Here is a 20,273-nt window from a genome sequence, read left to right on the forward strand (position 1 = left end):
TATTTTTGACGACAGGGGGGGTGGTTACTCAAATTCAGATTTCAGGTCGTTTTCTGACTTCAGTTTTTGACCCTGATTTTTCACGACAGGGCCGGGGTGTTTCTCAAATTCAGATTTCAGGTCGATATTTGGTCATTTTCAGACTTCAGTTTTTGACACTGTTTTTTGACGACAGGGGGGGTGGTTACTCAAATTCAGATTTCAGGTCGTTTTCTGACTTCAGTTTTTGACCCTGTTTTTTTTTGACGACAGGGGGGCGGTTACTCAAATTCAGATTTCAGGTCGATTTCTGACTTCAGTTTTTGACCCTGATTTTTCACGACAGGGCCGGGGTGGTTCTCAAATACAGATTTCAGGTCGATTTTTCGTCATTTTCTGACTTCAGTTTGTGACCCTGTTTTTTTTTGACGACAGGGGGGGTGGTTACTCAAATTCAGATTTCAGGTCGTTTTCTGACTTCAGTTTTTGACCCTGATTTTTCACGACAGGGCCGGGGTGTTTCTCAAATACAGATTTCAGGTCGATTTTTGGTCAATTTCAGACTTCCGTTTTTGACCCTGTTTTTTGACGACAGGGGGGGTGGTTATTCAAATTCCGATTTCAGGTCGATTTCTGACTTCAGTTTTTGACCCCGATTTTTTACGACAGGGCCGGGGTGTCTCTCAAATTCAGTTTCAGGTCGATTTCAGACTTCAGTTTTTGACCCCGATTTTTCACGACAGGGCCGGGGTGTTTCTCAAATTCAGATTTCAGGTCGATATTTGGTCATTTTCAGACTTCAGTTTTTGACACTGTTTTTTGACGACAGGGGGGGTGGTTACTCAAATTCAGATTTCAGGTCGTTTTCTGACTTCAGTTTTTGACACTGTTTTTTTTTGTCGATAGGGGGGATGGTTATTCAAATTCAGATTTCAGGTTGATTTCTGACTTCAGTTTTAGACCCCGATTTTTCACGACAGGGCCCGGGTCGTTCTAAATTACAGATTTCAGGTCGATTTTCGGTCATTTTCAGACTTCAGTTTTTGACACTGTTTTTTGACGAGAGGGGGGGTGGTTACTCAAATTCAGATTTCAGGTTGATTTCAGACTTCAGTTTTTGACCCCGATTGTTCATGACAGGGCCGGGGTGGTTCTCAAATACAGATTTCAGGTCGATTTTTGGTCATTTTCTGACTTCAGTTTTTGACCCTGTTTTCTATTTGACGACAGGGGGGGTGGTTACTCAAATTCAGATTTCAGGTCGTTTTCTGACTTCAGTTTTTGACCCTGATTTTTCACGACAGGGCCGGGGTGGTTCTAAAATACAGATTTCAGGTCGATTTTTGGTCATTTTCTGACTTCAGTTTTTGACCCTGTTTTTTTTTGACGACAGGGGGGGCGGTTACTCAAATTCAGATTTGAGGTCGATTTCTGGTTGATTTCAGACTTCAGTTTTTGACCTCAATTTTTCACGACAGGGCCGGGGTGTCTCTCAAATACAGATTTCAGGTCGATTTTCGGTAATTTTCTGACGTCAGTTTTTGACACTGCTTTTTGACGACAGGGGGGGTGGTTACTCAAATTCAGATTTCAGGTCGATTTCTGACTTCAGTTTTTGACACTGTTTTTTGACGACAGGGGGGGTGGTTATTCAAATTCAGTTTCAGGTCGATTTCAGACTTCAGTTTTAGACCCCGATTTTTCACGACAGGGCCCGGGTCGTTCTAAATTACAGATTTCAGGTCGATTTTTGGTCATTTTCTGACTTCAGTTTTTGACCCTGTTTTCTATTTGACGACAGGGGGGGGTGGTTACTCAAATTCAGATTTCAGGTCGTTTTCTGACTTCAGTTTTTGACCCTGATTTTTCACGACAGGCCCGGAGTGTTTCTCAAATACAGATTTCAGGTCGATTTTTGGTCAATTTCAGACTTCCGTTTTTGACCCTGTTTTTTGACGACAGGGCCGGGGTGGTTACTCAAATTCAGATTTCAGGTCGATTTTCGGTCATTTTCAGACTTCAGTTTTTGACACTGTTTTTTGACGAGAGGGGGGGTGGTTACTCAAATTCAGATTTCAGGTTGATTTCAGACTTCAGTTTTTGACCCCGATTGTTCATGACAGGGCCGGGGTGGTTACTCAAATACAGATTTCAGGTCGATTTTCGGTAATTTTCTGACTTCAGTTTTTGACACTGTTTTTTGACGACAGGGGGGATGGTTATTCAAATTCAGATTTCAGGTTGATTTCTGACTTCAGTTTTAGACCCCGATTTTTCACGACAGGGCCCGGGTCGTTCTAAATTACAGATTTCAGGTCGATTTTCGGTCATTTTCAGACTTCAGTTTTTGACACTGTTTTTTGACGAGAGGGGGGGTGGTTACTCAAATTCAGATTTCAGGTTGATTTCAGACTTCAGTTTTTGACCCCGATTGTTCATGACAGGGCCGGGGTGGTTCTCAAATACAGATTTCAGGTCGATTTTTGGTCATTTTCTGACTTCAGTTTTTGACCCTGTTTTTTTTTTGACGACAGGGGGGGTGGTTACTCAAATTCAGATTTCAGGTCGTTTTCTGACTTCAGTTTTTGACCCTGATTTTTCACGACAGGGCCGGGGTGTTTCTCAAATACAGATTTCAGGTCGATTTTTGGTCATTTTCTGACTTCAGTTTTTGACCCTGTTTTCTATTTGACGACAGGGGGGGTGGTTACTCAAATTCAGATTTCAGGTCGTTTTCTGACTTCAGTTTTTGACCCTGATTTTTCACGACAGGGCCGGGGTGGTTCTAAAATACAGATTTCAGGTCGATTTTTGGTCATTTTCTGACTTCAGTTTTTGACCCTGTTTTTTTTTTGACGACAGGGGGGGTGGTTACTCAAATTCAGATTTCAGGTCGTTTTCTGACTTCAGTTTTTGACCCTGATTTTTCACGACAGGGCCGGGGTGTTTCTCAAATACAGATTTCAGGTCGATTTTTGGTCAATTTCAGACTTCCGTTTTTGACCCTGTTTTTTGACGACAGGGGGGGTGGTTACTCAAATTCAGATTTCAGGTCGTTTTCTGACTTCAGTTTTTGACCCTGTTTTTTTTTTGACGACAGGGGGGGTGGTTACTCAAATTTAGATTTCAGGTCGTTTTCTGACTTCAGTTTTTGACCCTGTTTTTTGACAACAGGGGGGGTGTTTCTCAAATACAGATTTCAGGTCGATTTTCGGTAATTTTCTGACGTCAGTTTTTGACACTGTTTTTTGACGACAGGGGGGATGGTTATTCAAATTCAGATTTCAGGTTGATTTCTGACTTCAGTTTTAGACCCCGATTTTTCACGACAGGGCCCGGGTCGTTCTAAATTACAGATTTCAGGTCGATTTTCGGTCATTTTCAGACTTCAGTTTTTGACACTGTTTTTTGACGAGAGGGGGGGTGGTTACTCAAATTCAGATTTCAGGTTGATTTCAGACTTCAGTTTTTGACCCCGATTGTTCATGACAGGGCCGGGGTGGTTCTCAAATACAGATTTCAGGTCGATTTTTGGTCATTTTCTGACTTCAGTTTTTGACCCTGTTTTTTTTTTGACGACAGGGGGGGTGGTTACTCAAATTCAGATTTCAGGTCGTTTTCTGACTTCAGTTTTTGACCCTGATTTTTCACGACAGGGCCGGGGTGTTTCTCAAATACAGATTTCAGGTCGATTTTTGGTCATTTTCAGACTTCCGTTTTTGACCCTGTTTTTTTTTGACGACAGGGGGGCGGTTACTCAAATTCAGATTTCAGGTCGATTTCTGACTTCAGTTTTTGACCCTGTTTTTTTTTGACGACAGGGGGGCGGTTACTCAAATTCAGATTTCAGGTCGATTTCTGACTTCAGTTTTTGACCCTGTTTTTTTTTGACGACAGGGGGGCGGTTACTCAAATTCAGATTTCAGGTCGATTTTTGGTTGATTTCAGACTTCAGTTTTTTGACAATAGGGGGGGTGGTTATTCAAATTCAGATTTCAGGTCGATTTCAGACTTCAGTTTTTGACCCCGATTTTTCACGACAGGGCCGGGGTGGTTCTCAAATACAGATTTCAGGTCGATTTTTGGTCATTTTCTGACTTCAGTTTTTGACCCTGTTTTTTTTTGACGACAGGGGGGCGGTTACTCAAATTCAGATTTCAGGTCGATTTCTGACTTCAGTTTTTGACCCTGTTTTTTTTTGACGACAGGGGGGCGGTTACTCAAATTCAGATTTCAGGTCGATTTCTGACTTCAGTTTTTGACCCTGTTTTTTTTTTGACGACAGGGGGGGCGGTTACTCAAATTCAGATTTCAGGTCGATTTTTGGTTGATTTCAGACTTCAGTTCTTGACCTCAATTTTTCACGACAGGCCCGGGGTGTTTCTCAAATACAGATTTCAGGTCGATTTTTGGTCATTTTCAGACTTCAGTTTTTGACACTGTTTTTTGACGACAGGGGGGGTGGTTATTCAAATTCAGATTTCAGGTCGATTTCAGACTTCAGTTTTTGACCCCGATTTTTCACGACAGGGCCGGGGTGGTTCTCAAATACAGATTTCAGGTCGATTTTTGGTCATTTTCTGACTTCAGTTTTTGACCCTGTTTTTTTTTTGACGACAGGGGGGGTGGTTACTCAAATTCAGATTTCAGGTCGATTTCAGACTTCAGTTTTTGACCCCGATTTTTCACGACAGGGCCGGGGTGGTTCTCAAATACAGATTTCAGGTCGATTTTTGGTCATTTTCTGACTTCAGTTTTTGACCCTGTTTTTTTTTTGACGACAGGGGGGTGGTTCTCAAATTCAGATTTCAGGTCGTTTTCTGACTTCAGTTTTTGACCCTGATTTTTCACGACAGGGCCGGGGTGGTTCTCAAATTTAGATTTCAGGTCGATTTTTGGTCAATTTCAGACTTCAGTTTTTTGACAATAGGGGGGGTGGTTATTCAAATTCAGATTTCAGGTCGATTTCAGACTTCAGTTTTAGACCCCGATTTTTCACGACAGGGCCGGGGTGGTTCTCAAATACAGATTTCAGGTCGATTTTTGGTCATTTTCTGACTTCAGTTTTTGACCCTGTTTTTTTTTTGACGACAGGGGGGGTGGTTACTCAAATTCAGATTTCAGGTCGTTTTCTGACTTCAGTTTTTGACCCTGTTTTTTTTTGTCGACAGGGGGGATGGTTATTCAAATTCAGATTTCAGGTCGTTTTCTGACTTCAGTTTTTGACCCTGATTTTTCACGACAGGCCCGGAGTGTTTCTCAAATACAGATTTCAGGTCGATTTTTGGTCATTTTCAGACTTCAGTTTTTGACCCTGTTTTTTGACGACAGGGGGGGTGGTTATTCAAATTCAGATTTCAGGTCGATTTCTGACTTCAGTTTTTGACCCCGATTTTTCACGACAGGGCCGGGGTGGTTCTCAAATACAGATTTCAGGTCGATTTTTGGTCATTTTCTGACTTCAGTTTTTGACCCTGTTTTTTTTTGTCGACAGGGGGGATGGTTACTCAAATTCAGATTTCAGGTCGATTTCTGACTTCAGTTTTAGACCCCGATTTTTCACGACAGGGCCCGGGTCGTTCTAAATTACAGATTTCAGGTCTATTTTCGGTCATTTTCAGACGTCAGTTTTTGACACTGTTTTTTGACGACAGGGGGGGTGGTTATTCAAATTCAGATTTCAGGTCGATTTCTGACTTCAGTTTTTGACCCCGACTTTTCACGACAGGGCCGGGGTGGTTCTCAAATACAGATTTCAGGTCGATTTTTGGTCATTTTCTGACTTCAGTTTTTGACCCTGTTTTTTTTTTGACGACAGGGGGGGTGGTTACTCAAATTCAGATTTCAGGTCGTTTTCTGACTTCAGTTTTTGACCCTGTTTTTTTTTGTCGACAGGGGGGATGGTTATTCAAATTCAGATTTCAGGTTGATTTCTGACTTCAGTTTTAGACCCCGATTTTTCACGACAGGGCCGGGGTGGTTCTCAAATACAGATTTCAGGTCGATTTTTGGTCATTTTCTGACTTCAGTTTTTGACCCTGTTTTCTATTTGACGACAGGGGGGGTGGTTACTCAAATTCAGATTTCAGGTCGTTTTCTGACTTCAGTTTTTGACCCTGATTTTTCACGACAGGCCCGGGGTGTTTCTCAAATACAGATTTCAGGTCGATTTTTGGTCATTTTCAGACTTCAGTTTTTGACCCTGTTTTTTTTTGTCGACAGGGGGGATGGTTATTCAAATTCAGATTTCAGGTTGATTTCTGACTTCAGTTTTAGACCCCGATTTTTCACGACAGGGCCCGGGTCGTTCTAAATTACAGATTTCAGGTCGATTTTTGGTCATTTTCTGACTTCAGTTTTTGACCCTGTTTTTTTTTTTGACAACAGGGGGGTTGGTTACTCAAATTCAGATTTCAGGTCGATTTCTGACTTCAGTTTTTGACCCCGATTTTTCACGACAGGGCCGGGGTGTTTCTCAAATACAGATTTCAGGTCGATTTTTGGTCATTTTCTGACTTCAGTTTTTGACCCTGTTTTTTTTTTGACGACAGGGGGGGTGGTTACTCAAATTCAGATTTCATGTCGATTTCAGACTTCAGTTTTTGACCCCGATTGTTCATGACAGGGCCGGGGTGGTTCTCAAATACAGATTTCAGGTCGATTTTTGGTCATTTTCTGACTTCAGTTTTTGACCCTGTTTTTTGACGACAGGGGGGGTGGTTATTCAAATTCAGATTTCAGGTCGATTTCTGACTTCAGTTTTTGACCCCGATTTTTCACGACAGGGGGGGCAGTTACTCAAATTCAGATTTCAGGTCGTTTTCTGACTTCAGTTTTTGACCCTGTTTTTTTTTTGACAACAGGGGGGTTGGTTACTCAAATTCAGATTTCAGGTCGATTTCTGATTTCAGTTTTTGACCCCGATTTTTCACGACAGGGCCCGGGTCGTTCTCAAATTCAGATTTCAGGTCGATTTTTGGTCATTTTCAGACTTCAGTTTTTGACCCTGATTTTTCACGACAGGGGGGGTGGTTATTCAAATTCAGATCTCAGGTCGATTTCTGACTTCAGTTTTTGACCCCGATTTTTCACGACAGGGGGGGCAGTTACTCAAATTCAGATTTCAGGTCGATTTTCGGTCATTTTCAGACTTCAGTTTTTGACACTGTTTTTTGACGACAGGGGGGATGGTTACTCAAATTCAGATTTCAGGTCGTTTTCTGACTTCAGTTTTTGACCCCGATTTTTCACGACAGGGGGGGCAGTTACTCAAATACAGATTTCAGGTCGATTTTCGGTCATTTTCAGACTTCAGTTTTTGACACTGTTTTTTGACGACAGGGGGGATGGTTACTCAAATTCAGATTTCAGGTCGTTTTCTGACTTCAGTTTTTGACCCTGATTTTTCACGACAGGGCCCAGGTGGTTCTAAAATACAGATTTCAGGTCGATTTTTGGTAATTTTCTGACTTCAGTTTTTGACCCTGTTTTTTTTTTGACGACAGGGGGGGTGGTTACTCAAATTCAGATTTCAGGTCGTTTTCTGACTTCAGTTTTTGACCCTGATTTTTCACGACAGGGCCGGGGTGTTTCTCAAATACAGATTTCAGGTCGATTTTTGGTCATTTTCAGACTTCAGTTTTTGACCCTGTTTTTTTTTTGACGACAGGGGGGGTGGTTACTCAAATTCAGATTTCAGGTCGTTTTCTGACTTCAGTTTTTGACCCCGATTTTTCACGACAGGGCCGGGGTGGTTACTCAAATACAGATTTCAGGTCGATTTTCGGTAATTTTCTGACGTCAGTTTTTGACACTGTTTTTTGACGACAGGGGGGGTGGTTACTCAAATTCAGATTTCAGGTTGATTTCTGACTTCAGTTTTAGACCCCGATTTTTCACGACAGGGCCCGGGTCGTTCTAAATTACAGATTTCAGGTCGATTTTCGGTCATTTTCAGACTTCAGTTTTTGACACTGTTTTTTGACGAGAGGGGGGGTGGTTACTCAAATTCAGATTTCAGGTTGATTTCAGACTTCAGTTTTTGACCCCGATTGTTCATGACAGGGCCGGGGTGGTTACTCAAATACAGATTTCAGGTCGATTTTCGGTAATTTTCTGACGTCAGTTTTTGACACTGTTTTTTGACGACAGGGGGGATGGTTATTCAAATTCAGATTTCAGGTTGATTTCTGACTTCAGTTTTAGACCCCGATTTTTCACGACAGGGCCCGGGTCGTTCTAAATTACAGATTTCAGGTCGATTTTCGGTCATTTTCAGACTTCAGTTTTTGACACTGTTTTTTGACGAGAGGGGGGGTGGTTACTCAAATTCAGATTTCAGGTTGATTTCAGACTTCAGTTTTTGACCCCGATTGTTCATGACAGGGCCGGGGTGGTTCTCAAATACAGATTTCAGGTCGATTTTTGGTCATTTTCTGACTTCAGTTTTTGACCCTGTTTTTTTTTTGACGACAGGGGGGGTGGTTACTCAAATTCAGATTTCAGGTCGTTTTCTGACTTCAGTTTTTGACCCTGATTTTTCACGACAGGGCCGGGGTGTTTCTCAAATACAGATTTCAGGTCGATTTTTGGTCATTTTCAGACTTCCGTTTTTGACCCTGTTTTTTTTTGACGACAGGGGGGGCGGTTACTCAAATTCAGATTTCAGGTCGATTTTTGGTTGATTTCAGACTTCAGTTTTTTGACAATAGGGGGGGTGGTTATTCAAATTCAGATTTCAGGTCGATTTCAGACTTCAGTTTTTGACCCCGATTTTTCACGACAGGGCCGGGGTGGTTCTCAAATACAGATTTCAGGTCGATTTTTGGTCATTTTCTGACTTCAGTTTTTGACCCTGTTTTTTTTTGACGACAGGGGGGCGGTTACTCAAATTCAGATTTCAGGTCGATTTCTGACTTCAGTTTTTGACCCTGTTTTTTTTTGACGACAGGGGGGCGGTTACTCAAATTCAGATTTCAGGTCGATTTCTGACTTCAGTTTTTGACCCTGTTTTTTTTTTGACGACAGGGGGGGCGGTTACTCAAATTCAGATTTCAGGTCGATTTTTGGTTGATTTCAGACTTCAGTTCTTGACCTCAATTTTTCACGACAGGCCCGGGGTGTTTCTCAAATACAGATTTCAGGTCGATTTTTGGTCATTTTCAGACTTCAGTTTTTGACACTGTTTTTTGACGACAGGGGGGGTGGTTATTCAAATTCAGATTTCAGGTCGATTTCAGACTTCAGTTTTTGACCCCGATTTTTCACGACAGGGCCGGGGTGGTTCTCAAATACAGATTTCAGGTCGATTTTTGGTCATTTTCTGACTTCAGTTTTTGACCCTGTTTTTTTTTTGACGACAGGGGGGGTGGTTACTCAAATTCAGATTTCAGGTTGATTTCAGACTTCAGTTTTTGACCCCGATTTTTCACGACAGGGCCGGGGTGGTTCTCAAATACAGATTTCAGGTCGATTTTTGGTCATTTTCTGACTTCAGTTTTTGACCCTGTTTTTTTTTTGACGACAGGGGGGTGGTTCTCAAATTCAGATTTCAGGTCGTTTTCTGACTTGAGTTTTTGACCCTGATTTTTCACGACAGGGCCGGGGTGGTTCTCAAATTTAGATTTCAGGTCGATTTTTGGTCAATTTCAGACTTCCGTTTTTTGACAAAAGGGGGGGTGGTTATTCAAATTCAGATTTCAGGTCGATTTCAGACTTCAGTTTTAGACCCCGATTTTTCACGACAGGGCCGGGGTGGTTCTCAAATACAGATTTCAGGTCGATTTTTGGTCATTTTCTGACTTCAGTTTTTGACCCTGTTTTTTTTTTGACGACAGGGGGGGTGGTTACTCAAATTCAGATTTCAGGTCGTTTTCTGACTTCAGTTTTTGACCCTGTTTTTTTTTGTCGACAGGGGGGATGGTTATTCAAATTCAGATTTCAGGTCGTTTTCTGACTTCAGTTTTTGACCCTGATTTTTCACGACAGGCCCGGAGTGTTTCTCAAATACAGATTTCAGGTCGATTTTTGGTCATTTTCAGACTTCAGTTTTTGACCCTGTTTTTTGACGACAGGGGGGGTGGTTATTCAAATTCAGATTTCAGGTCGATTTCTGACTTCAGTTTTTGACCCCGATTTTTCACGACAGGGCCGGGGTGTTTCTCAAATACAGATTTCAGGTCGATTTTTGGTCATTTTCTGACTTCAGTTTTTGACCCTGTTTTTTTTTGTCGACAGGGGGGATGGTTACTCAAATTCAGATTTCAGGTCGATTTCTGACTTCAGTTTTAGACCCCGATTTTTCACGACAGGGCCCGGGTCGTTCTAAATTACAGATTTCAGGTCTATTTTCGGTCATTTTCAGACGTCAGTTTTTGACACTGTTTTTTGACGACAGGGGGGGTGGTTACTCAAATTCAGATTTCAGGTCGATTTCTGACTTCAGTTTTTGACCCCGACTTTTCACGACAGGGCCGGGGTGGTTCTCAAATACAGATTTCAGGTCGATTTTTGGTCATTTTCTGACTTCAGTTTTTGACCCTGTTTTTTTTTTGACGACAGGGGGGGTGGTTACTCAAATTCAGATTTCAGGTCGTTTTCTGACTTCAGTTTTTGACCCTGTTTTTTTTTGTCGACAGGGGGGATGGTTATTCAAATTCAGATTTCAGGTTGATTTCTGACTTCAGTTTTAGACCCCGATTTTTCACGACAGGGCCGGGGTGGTTCTCAAATACAGATTTCAGGTCGATTTTTGGTCATTTTCTGACTTCAGTTTTTGACCCTGTTTTCTATTTGACGACAGGGGGGGTGGTTACTCAAATTCAGATTTCAGGTCGTTTTCTGACTTCAGTTTTTGACCCTGATTTTTCACGACAGGCCCGGGGTGTTTCTCAAATACAGATTTCAGGTCGATTTTTGGTCATTTTCAGACTTCAGTTTTTGACACGGTTTTTTGACGACAGGGGGGGTGGTTACTCAAATTCAGATTTCAGGTCGATTTCAGACTTCAGTTTTTGACCCCGATTTTTCACGACAGGGCCGGGGTGTTTCTCAAATACAGATTTCAGGTCGATTTTTGGTCAATTTCAGACTTCAGTTTTTGACCCTGTTTTTTTTTGTCGACAGGGGGGATGGTTATTCAAATTCAGATTTCAGGTTGATTTCTGACTTCAGTTTTAGACCCCGATTTTTCACGACAGGGCCCGGGTCGTTCTAAATTACAGATTTCAGGTCGATTTTTGGTCATTTTCTGACTTCAGTTTTTGACCCTGTTTTTTTTTTTGACAACAGGGGGGTTGGTTACTCAAATTCAGATTTCAGGTCGATTTCTGACTTCAGTTTTTGACCCCGATTTTTCACGACAGGGCCGGGGTGTTTCTCAAATACAGATTTCAGGTCGATTTTTGGTCATTTTCTGACTTCAGTTTTTGACCCTGTTTTTTGACGACAGGGGGGGTGGTTATTCAAATTCAGATTTCAGGTCGATTTCTGACTTCAGTTTTTGACCCCGATTTTTCACGACAGGGGGGGCAGTTACTCAAATTCAGATTTCAGGTCGTTTTCTGACTTCAGTTTTTGACCCTGATTTTTCACGACAGGGCCGGGGTGGTTCTCAAATTCAGATTTCAGGTCGATTTTTGGTCATTTTCTGACTTCAGTTTTTGACCCTGTTTTTTTTTTGACGACAGGGGGGGTGGTTACTCAAATTCAGATTTCAGGTCGATTTCTGATTTCAGTTTTTGACCCCGATTTTTCACGACAGGGCCCGGGTCGTTCTCAAATTCAGATTTCAGGTCGATTTTTGGTCAATTTCTGACTTCAGTTTTTGACCCTGATTTTTCACGACAGGCCCGGGGTGTTTCTCAAATACAGATTTCAGGTCGATTTTTGGTCATTTTCAGACTTCAGTTTTTGACACTGTTTTTTGACGACAGGGGGGGTGGTTATTCAAATTCAGATCTCAGGTCGATTTCTGACTTCAGTTTTTGACCCCGATTTTTCACGACAGGGGGGGCAGTTACTCAAATTCAGATTTCAGGTCGATTTTCGGTCATTTTCTGACTTCAGTTTTTGACACTGTTTTTTGACGACAGGGGGGATGGTTACTCAAATTCTGATTTCAGGTCGTTTTCTGACTTCAGTTTTTGACCCTGATTTTTCACGACAGGGCCCAGGTGGTTCTAAAATACAGATTTCAGGTCGATTTTTGGTAATTTTCTGACTTCAGTTTTTGACCCTGTTTTTTTTTTGACGACAGGGGGGGTGGTTACTCAAATTCAGATTTCAGGTCGATTTCTGATTTCAGTTTTTGACCCCGATTTTTCACGACAGGGCCCGGGTCGTTCTCAAATTCAGATTTCAGGTCGATTTTTGGTCAATTTCAGACTTCCGTTTTTGACCCTGTTTTTGACGACAGGGGGGGTGGTTATTCAAATTCAGATTTCAGGTCGATTTTTGGTCATTTTCTGACTTCAGTTTTTGACCCTGTTTTCTATTTGACGACAGGGGGGGTGGTTACTCAAATTTAGATTTCAGGTCGTTTTCTGACTTCAGTTTTTGACCCCGATTTTTCACGACAGGGCCGGGGTGGTTCTCAAATTTAGATTTCAGGTCGATTTTTGGTCAATTTCAGACTTCAGTTTTTGACCCTGTTTTTTGACGACAGGGGGGGTGGTTATTCAAATTCAGTTTCAGGTCGATTTCAGACTTCAGTTTTTGACCCCGATTTTTCACGACAGGGCCGGGGTGTTTCTCAAATTCAGATTTCAGGTCGATATTTGGTCATTTTCAGACTTCAGTTTTTGACACTGTTTTTTGACGACAGGGGGGGTGGTTACTCAAATTCAGATTTCAGGTCGTTTTCTGACTTCAGTTTTTGACCCTGTTTTTTTTTGTCGATAGGGGGGATGGTTATTCAAATTCAGATTTCAGGTTGATTTCTGACTTCAGTTTTAGACCCCGATTTTTCACGACAGGGCCCGGGTCGTTCTAAATTACAGATTTCAGGTCGATTTTCGGTCATTTTCAGACTTCAGTTTTTGACACTGTTTTTTGACGAGAGGGGGGGTGGTTACTCAAATTCAGATTTCAGGTCATTTTCTGACTTCAGTTTTTGACCCTGTTTTTTTTTTGACGACAGGGGGGGTGGTTACTCAAATTCAGATTTCAGGTCGATTTCAGACTTCAGTTTTTGACCACGATTTTTCACGACAGGGCCGGGGTGTTTCTCAAATACAGATTTCAGGTCGATTTTTGGTCATTTTCTGACTTCAGTTTTTGACCCTTTTTTTTTTTTTTTAACGACAGGGGGGGGTGGTTACTCAAATTCAGATTTCAGGTCGATTTCTGACTTCAGTTTTTGACCCCAATTTTTCACGACAGGGTCGATTTTTGGTAATTTTCTGACTTCACTTTTTGACTCTGTTTTTTGATGACGGGGGGGTGGTTTCTCACATTCAGATTTCAGGTTGATTTCTGACTTCAGTGTTTTACCCCGATTTTTCACGACAGGGCCAGGCTGGTTTTCAAATACAGATTTCAGGTCGATTTTTGGTCATTTTCAGACTTCAGTTTTTGACACTGTTTTTTTAAGACAGGGGGGGTGGTTACTCAAATTCAGATTTCATGTCGATTTCTGACTCCAGTTTTTGACCCTGTTTTTTGACGACAGGGGGGGTGGTTACTCAAATTCAGATTTCAGGTCGATTTTTGGTCTATTCCAGACTTCTGTTTTTGACCCTGATTTTTGACGACGGGGGGGGCCGTTTGTCAAATTCAGATTTCAGGTCGATTTCTGACTTCAGTTTTTGACCCCGATTTTCACGACAGGGCCGGGGTGGTTCTCAAATACAGATTTCAGGTCGATTTTTGGTCATTTTCTGACTTCAGTTTTTGACCCTGTTTTTTTTTTGACGACAGGGGGGGTGGTTACTCAAATTCAGATTTCAGGTTGTTTACTGACTTCAGTTTTTGACCCTGATTTTTCACGACAGGGCCGGGGTGGTTCTCAAATACAGATTTCAGGTCGATTTTTGGTCATTTCAGACTTCAGTTTTTGACACTGTTTTTTGACGACAGGGGGGGTGGTTATTCAAATCAAATGGGTACCTCAGAATTTCATCTCTGCTTTTTGCAGATGATGTTGTCCTGTTGACTTCATCAAGCTGGGACCTCCAGCAGGCATTGGGGCAGTTTGCAGCCGAGTGTGATGCAGTTGGAATGAGAGTCAGCCCCTCCAAGTCTGAGGCCAGTGTTCTCTGCCGGAAAACGGCGGATTGCCTCCTCCAGGTGTGGGGAGTAAGTATCTGCCTCAAGTGAAGGAGTTTAAGTATCCTTTGGTCTTGTTCACGAGTGAGGGTAAAATGGATTGGAGATTGACAGGCGGATCGCTGCACCATCAGCAGTAATGTGGGCGTTGTGGTGAAGCAGGAGCTGAGCCTGAAGGCCAAGCTTCCGATTTGCCGGCCGATCTATGTTCCCACCCTTACCTATTGTCACGAGCTTTGGGTAGTGACCAAAAGAATGAGATCACATATACAAGCAGCCGAAATGAGTTTACTTCGGAGGGTGTCTGGGCTCAGCCTTAGAGATAGGGTAAGGAGCTCGGAGATTCAGGAATCTGGTCAGGATGCCTCCTGGGCACCTCCCTTTTGAGGTTTTCCGGGCACGTCCAACTGGGAGTCTATTTATTCTATCTATGGTCTATTTCTCATAATTTTGACTTAATCTTTTAACTGTCTTCTTCTCTCATAATTTTGTCTTTTTTATCTCATGAGGACTTTTTCCTGTAATTCCTGACTTTTTCTCAATTTTGACTTTTTCTCATAATTTTCTCAACTTCTCTAATAATTTTGTTTTTCAATGTTTTTCATCATCTCCTGAAGACTTTTTCTTGTAATCTGTTTTTTTTTATCTGACTTTTTATCAAATTTGTCAAATTCTCTCGTTTTTTTTCATTTTTATCTCATGACCTATTCTCACAATTTTGACTATTTGTCTCTTAACTCTTTTTTTTTCTCATAATTTTGTCTTTTTTTCTCATGATTCTTTTTTCTCATAATCTTTTTCATCTCATCATGATCCTTTTCTTCTTTTTTCTTATGACTTTCACATAATTTTCTTTTTCTCTCATAATTTTCTTTTTCTTTCACATAATTTAGTCTTTGTCTCTCAATTTTTTCACTTTTATCTCATGACTTTTTCTCTCGTCATTTTGTCTTTATCTCTGACTTTTTCTCTTAATTCAAATTTTTTCGTTATCTAATGACTTCCTCAGAATTCTGACTTTTTATCTCTTAACTTTTTCTTCTCTCATAACTTTGTTTTTTTCTCATGATTTTTTTCATTTTTATCTCGACTTTTTCTCATAATTTGAACTTTTTTCTCATATTTTTTCCATTTTCATCTCATGACTTCTTCTCATAACTGTTTTTTTTTATCTCATTACTTTTTTTTCCTCATTGTTTTCTTCTTCGTAAAATTTTTCGCTATCTCATGACTTTTTCTCTCATAATTTTGACTTTTTATCATGTAATTTTGTCTCTATCTCTTAATTTTGTCTTTTTATCTCATAATTTTGTCTTTTTATTTCATCATTTTTTCGTTTTTATCTTTGAATTATGACTTAACATTTGGGTTTTCACTTTTTTATTGGTATTGATGGGCTTAAATAGAATCCTTCTTGACTCGACATACCAAGAAAAAGATTGGTCTGTTCGTATCAGCAGAAGAAAGAAAGCAAAAGAATAAAGATGGAACAGAGCAGGTTCAGGTGGTTTTGTGGTAGTTTTCCTTGGATAAACAGTTTAAAACAGTTTGTTCAGAGAGTGTGAAACATCCTCTCTGCTGCTTCCTCTGCAGTACTATGCTGCTGCCACAGCCAGTGCTGTTTCACCCTATTTACCAACTGAGGAGGTAATATTGAAAAATTTATATATTTTATCATGAAAAAAACCTGAAAAGAAGGAACGCTTCACGAATTTGCGTGTCATCCTTGCGCAGGGGCCATGCTAATCTTCTCTGTATCGTTCCAATTTTAATATATGTGTTAGAGAACTAACACAATGATTTAAAAAACCCCATCTGTATCTAGAGTGGTCTGTCAGATGACCTCCTCCACTCATGGTGCGGGTCCCAGTGAGGTTAATGAGGGTTAAGAAAGCTAATCATAAAGAAGAACACTGGAAAGAGGTCTGGATGCTGTGCTGTGGTTTCTGTATCTGTTATAATCATAATGGCTCAGTAGGACCCACTCTGGTTCTGCCTGAGTTGGTCCGTGTTCAGTTGGAGGATTGCAGAGGCATGATGGGAGATTTAGGCACACTGTGGTGATGTCAGACCACGGGGATTGGATCGCTGAGGGAGCGAGAACAAAGGCTGACTCAACGCCCCTCCCCCGGCAGTTGACGCAAAGGGACTCTGACACCCTCAGGGGTAGGAGGGGGTTGGTCAGAGATCAGATCAGATCAGTGTGTGCTGGTAGAGAGACACTGTGGGAGACACTGGGGGAGTGGGGAGAGAGAAGGGGGCATGAGAAAAGGAACCGGTCTGGTCTGACTTACGTCATTCCTTCAAGCCGGAAGAGATGAGGCAGACTCTCGCAGCAGAAGCAGCAGAAGGAAACTTCCTTGACGTCTGGATCCTGCTTCAAAAAACACAGAAAATATAACACAACTGAATCCCAGGAGATTCATCTGAACCTCAGCCTGGAGCTGGTCTCACTTTAAACCCAGCCATGCAGCTCAAAAACCCTGCTTATGCTGTTTTTGTTCTGCTGCAAAATGAATGAGAAACTACAGCTGAGCTGGACTGAATCTAAAGATATTCTTCCATTCTTTTGGTCTGTTTGCTGCTTTTGAACATTAGATAGGTGTATCTGAATGTCTGTTGGCTAAAATCTGCCACAAATGCCATTATTTTTGCGTGTAAGCTGTAAAGGCAGAAAGAGAAACCATTTCCCTGTTTGTCAAAAAATTGTAGCTGTGGTTATACCAACCTGCCACTGAGTGTCGCTGTCTGGCTTCTCTTCAGGGGGATTCTTGGATACTGCTGTATTGTGCATCTCCATCCTGTTCTACTCCCCCACCAATCTCTGATCCCATTGGCTGTAGTCTGACAACGACCTGTGAACATGCCGCAGCTCGTAGCCAGAAAAGAATATGAGATAAATAGTCAAAATTAAGAGCGAAAAAGACAAAATTATGAGAGAAATATTCATGGGTTAAAACTGAAAAAATTATGATAGTCAAAATTATGAGAAAAAAAGACAAAATAATGAGAAAAAGAGAAAAATTATGAGATAAAAAGTAACTAAAAGAAAAAAAAGAAAACAGAGATAAAAGGTCAAAATTATGAGATAAAAAAACAAAATTATGGGGGTCATAATAAGATGGAAAGTCAAAACGAAGAGAAAAAGATCAAATAATTAGATAAAAAGTCAAAATTATGAAAGTCATGAGATGAAAATGCAAAAAATTTGTAGACAAAATTAAGAGATGAAAAGACAAAATTCTGACAATTAAGAGTCAAAATTAAGAGAGAAAAAGTCAAAATTGAGAGATAAAAGGTCGAAATTACGAGACAAAATTAATACAGAAAAAGTCAAATTTGAGAGAGAAAAAGTCAAAATTGAGAGAAAAAAGGTTGAAATTATGAGATTAAACTGTTAAAATTATGAGATTAAACTGTTAAAATCATGAGACAGAAAGTCGAAGTTAAGAGAGAAAAAGTCAAAATTAAGAGAGAAAGTTGTGAAATAATTGACAGAGACAAAATGTTACGATAAGACTGTTCCAAGATAAAAATACAAAATTCTGAGAAAGAAAGATAAAATTAAGAGATAAAAAGTCAAAACAATGACAGAAAGTCATGAGATAAATATGAAAAAATGATGAGAAATAATTTTGAGATAAAGAATAAATATGAAATAAAAATTATAGTTAAAAAAATAATTATATAACACTCTGGAAATGTTCATCTGATAAAGTAAACGTAAACTCCTCATCAGTTAGGAAATTTTCATCTAAAGCATATAACAAGTGCTCTTGGGCAATTTTAATAAAAATTGTAGCGGTTCTTGCAAGAAGCAGAAGTAGCCATTGTTACAAATCGTTGCTTAGTGCCATTAGATTTCTACCACTACAGCAACCCATTGGAATATATCATGGCCGCTGTAGCCGTCCCTCAGTTGTTGTTGCTTAAAGTCCCTAATGGCAGTACAGGGGAGAGGAAAGTTTCCTGGTCCTCAGCAGCATTAAATATAGTTAATGTTTGATGTAAACATTTATAGAGCGACTCTAAAATCAAAAGGCTCTCTCTCCCGTTTGTGATGGCTTGTGGCAGCTAACTTCCGCCTTCCGGTCTAAGTACTGTGGCTTCCAGATTCATACATACTTTGCTCACACATACATACATACTCCGCTCACATATATACATATTCCACTCACATACATACATACTCCAACACATATATTATAAGGTTATGCATGCATGAGTATGTATATATATGCAAGCATTTATGTATGTATGTGCAAGTGAGTATATATATGTATGTGCAAGTGAGTATTCAATTTTGCCCAAGACCGCTTCTCATAAACCGGTACTTTTAATGGTTGATAAGACAAAATGATAGTTCTGGGTCAGTGGTTTATAGCCGATTAAGAACTCTGACATTATCTTCAAATCTATATAGAGGTCCACAAAACTTAAAAAATAAGTAGAAGTCTTACTTTGTGTCAAATAGTCCTGGTTCACAGCATGATGATATTACAACAGTCTTTGAGCTTCCCACCCTGAGCAAAATGGTCACCGTTTGATATGGTCATTATCTGTGCCCTCCAATGTAGAGACCCAGCCGCCTCTGACACAGCTGACTGCTTAATGTATGCCTCAAGGTTAAGAGAATAAGTAGAACCCTTACTTTGTGTCAGATGGTCCAGGTTCATTACTGAACGTGAGACAAGGCTTCCTAGTACTTCCCACACTCATCTTGGCCTAACGGGACACAATATCAACAACAAAGCAGCAGCAACAACAAAAACTAGTACAACTAGTCATGCCTGGAAACAAAAAACGCCACTGTATATATATTTTTTTAAAAGCTGACCTCAGAGATGTAATTGTGTGGCTTACAGTTCAAAGGTTTAACACTGAAAAGTCAGAAAAGCCATTAATGTTTGTTTATCTTTAAATATTTGACTGAAAAACACACATCTCTAAAACTTACAGATAAACATCGCTACTGTTTTTTTGTAGCCATATGCTTGCTTTGTTTACTTTTAGTTAGCTTTTTTTAAACTTTATTAAATTCTTTATCCTTACACAAACCGTCACCAAGATCGCAATGAACTCTGGGTAAGTCCCATAAAAAAGTATGCCGATATGCGGACTCACAATTTGGCCTTGGATATAGTTGGAGCATAATGAATGTTAACACCTAAATAATTATTTGTTATCACTTTTTACTACAATAAAATGCTTGAACTGTTGTACGAAAGCATTATATTATTGTATAACAAGTAGTCTTGGAGATAAATATAAGCAATTAAGGTAGCCAACGTATAAAACGTGAACCATTTTTTCAACAGCAATTTATATTCTTTAGCTCCTAGTGTTTAAAAATTCACATTTCAACATTCATCACATTACATTTTAGTGGATAATTTAACTTCTCAGCCATTGAATATGGTTAGACAATACAGTAGTCTACATATCCTACAGTACTGCCTGCCTAAATGACATTACATTTTAAATTATTATGTAACATGGAATTTGAATGCACGAATGCAAAATAGCTACATCGAAAATCTACTGCAGAACAGTATTGGAGTCAGTGGCGTCGTTAGAGCTTACCTTTGCCGAAATTTCAACATCATGATACAGATTTGTAAAACGTATAAATGAAGCTTTGTCGGGTCTGTCCTCAAGAGGAGAAGAAACAACTTTTAACATGCTCGTTTGTTGAACGATTTCGATTACATTTCTGATGCATTCGAGGGAGTCGGGAAATCTGAATGCTGAACAGGTTGTTTCTGTCCGTTTGGGCTCTTGTTTGTGGTATTCTCATTACGTGTTTGCCCTTCAATCTGGCACAAGGCTACACATCTTTGGGCTATGCAATTAGTTGTCATTTATTGATAATCACCTGCTATTTGATTTCTGTCACCTGTGTTTGCCACCTAGATGTCTGCAATCGAATACTATGAATACAGTAGTAATACAGCCTTGAGATTATGTCACGAGAGGCTTGTTGCATTTGCAATACATCTTCTCAAGTTTTAACAGGACTTTTTCCAAGT

The 20,273-nt window shown here is 40.3% G+C and overlaps 1 non-coding gene across 1 annotated transcript; it reads right to left on the bottom strand.

The window, feature by feature from the left end:
* Positions 1 to 15,933: 15,933 nt before the first annotated feature.
* LOC138590447 (U6 spliceosomal RNA) lies at positions 15,934 to 16,039 on the bottom strand. The gene has a single exon (XR_011307966.1). It is a non-coding gene; the product is annotated as a U6 spliceosomal RNA (small nuclear RNA).
* Between the last annotated feature and the right edge of the window lie 4,234 nt (positions 16,040 to 20,273).

This window comes from Semicossyphus pulcher, unplaced genomic scaffold (genome assembly GCF_022749685.1).
Source record: "Semicossyphus pulcher isolate SPU_LCO1_2020_fin unplaced genomic scaffold, fSemPul1.0.p SCAF_13, whole genome shotgun sequence".
NCBI lineage: Eukaryota > Metazoa > Chordata > Actinopteri > Labriformes > Labridae > Semicossyphus > Semicossyphus pulcher.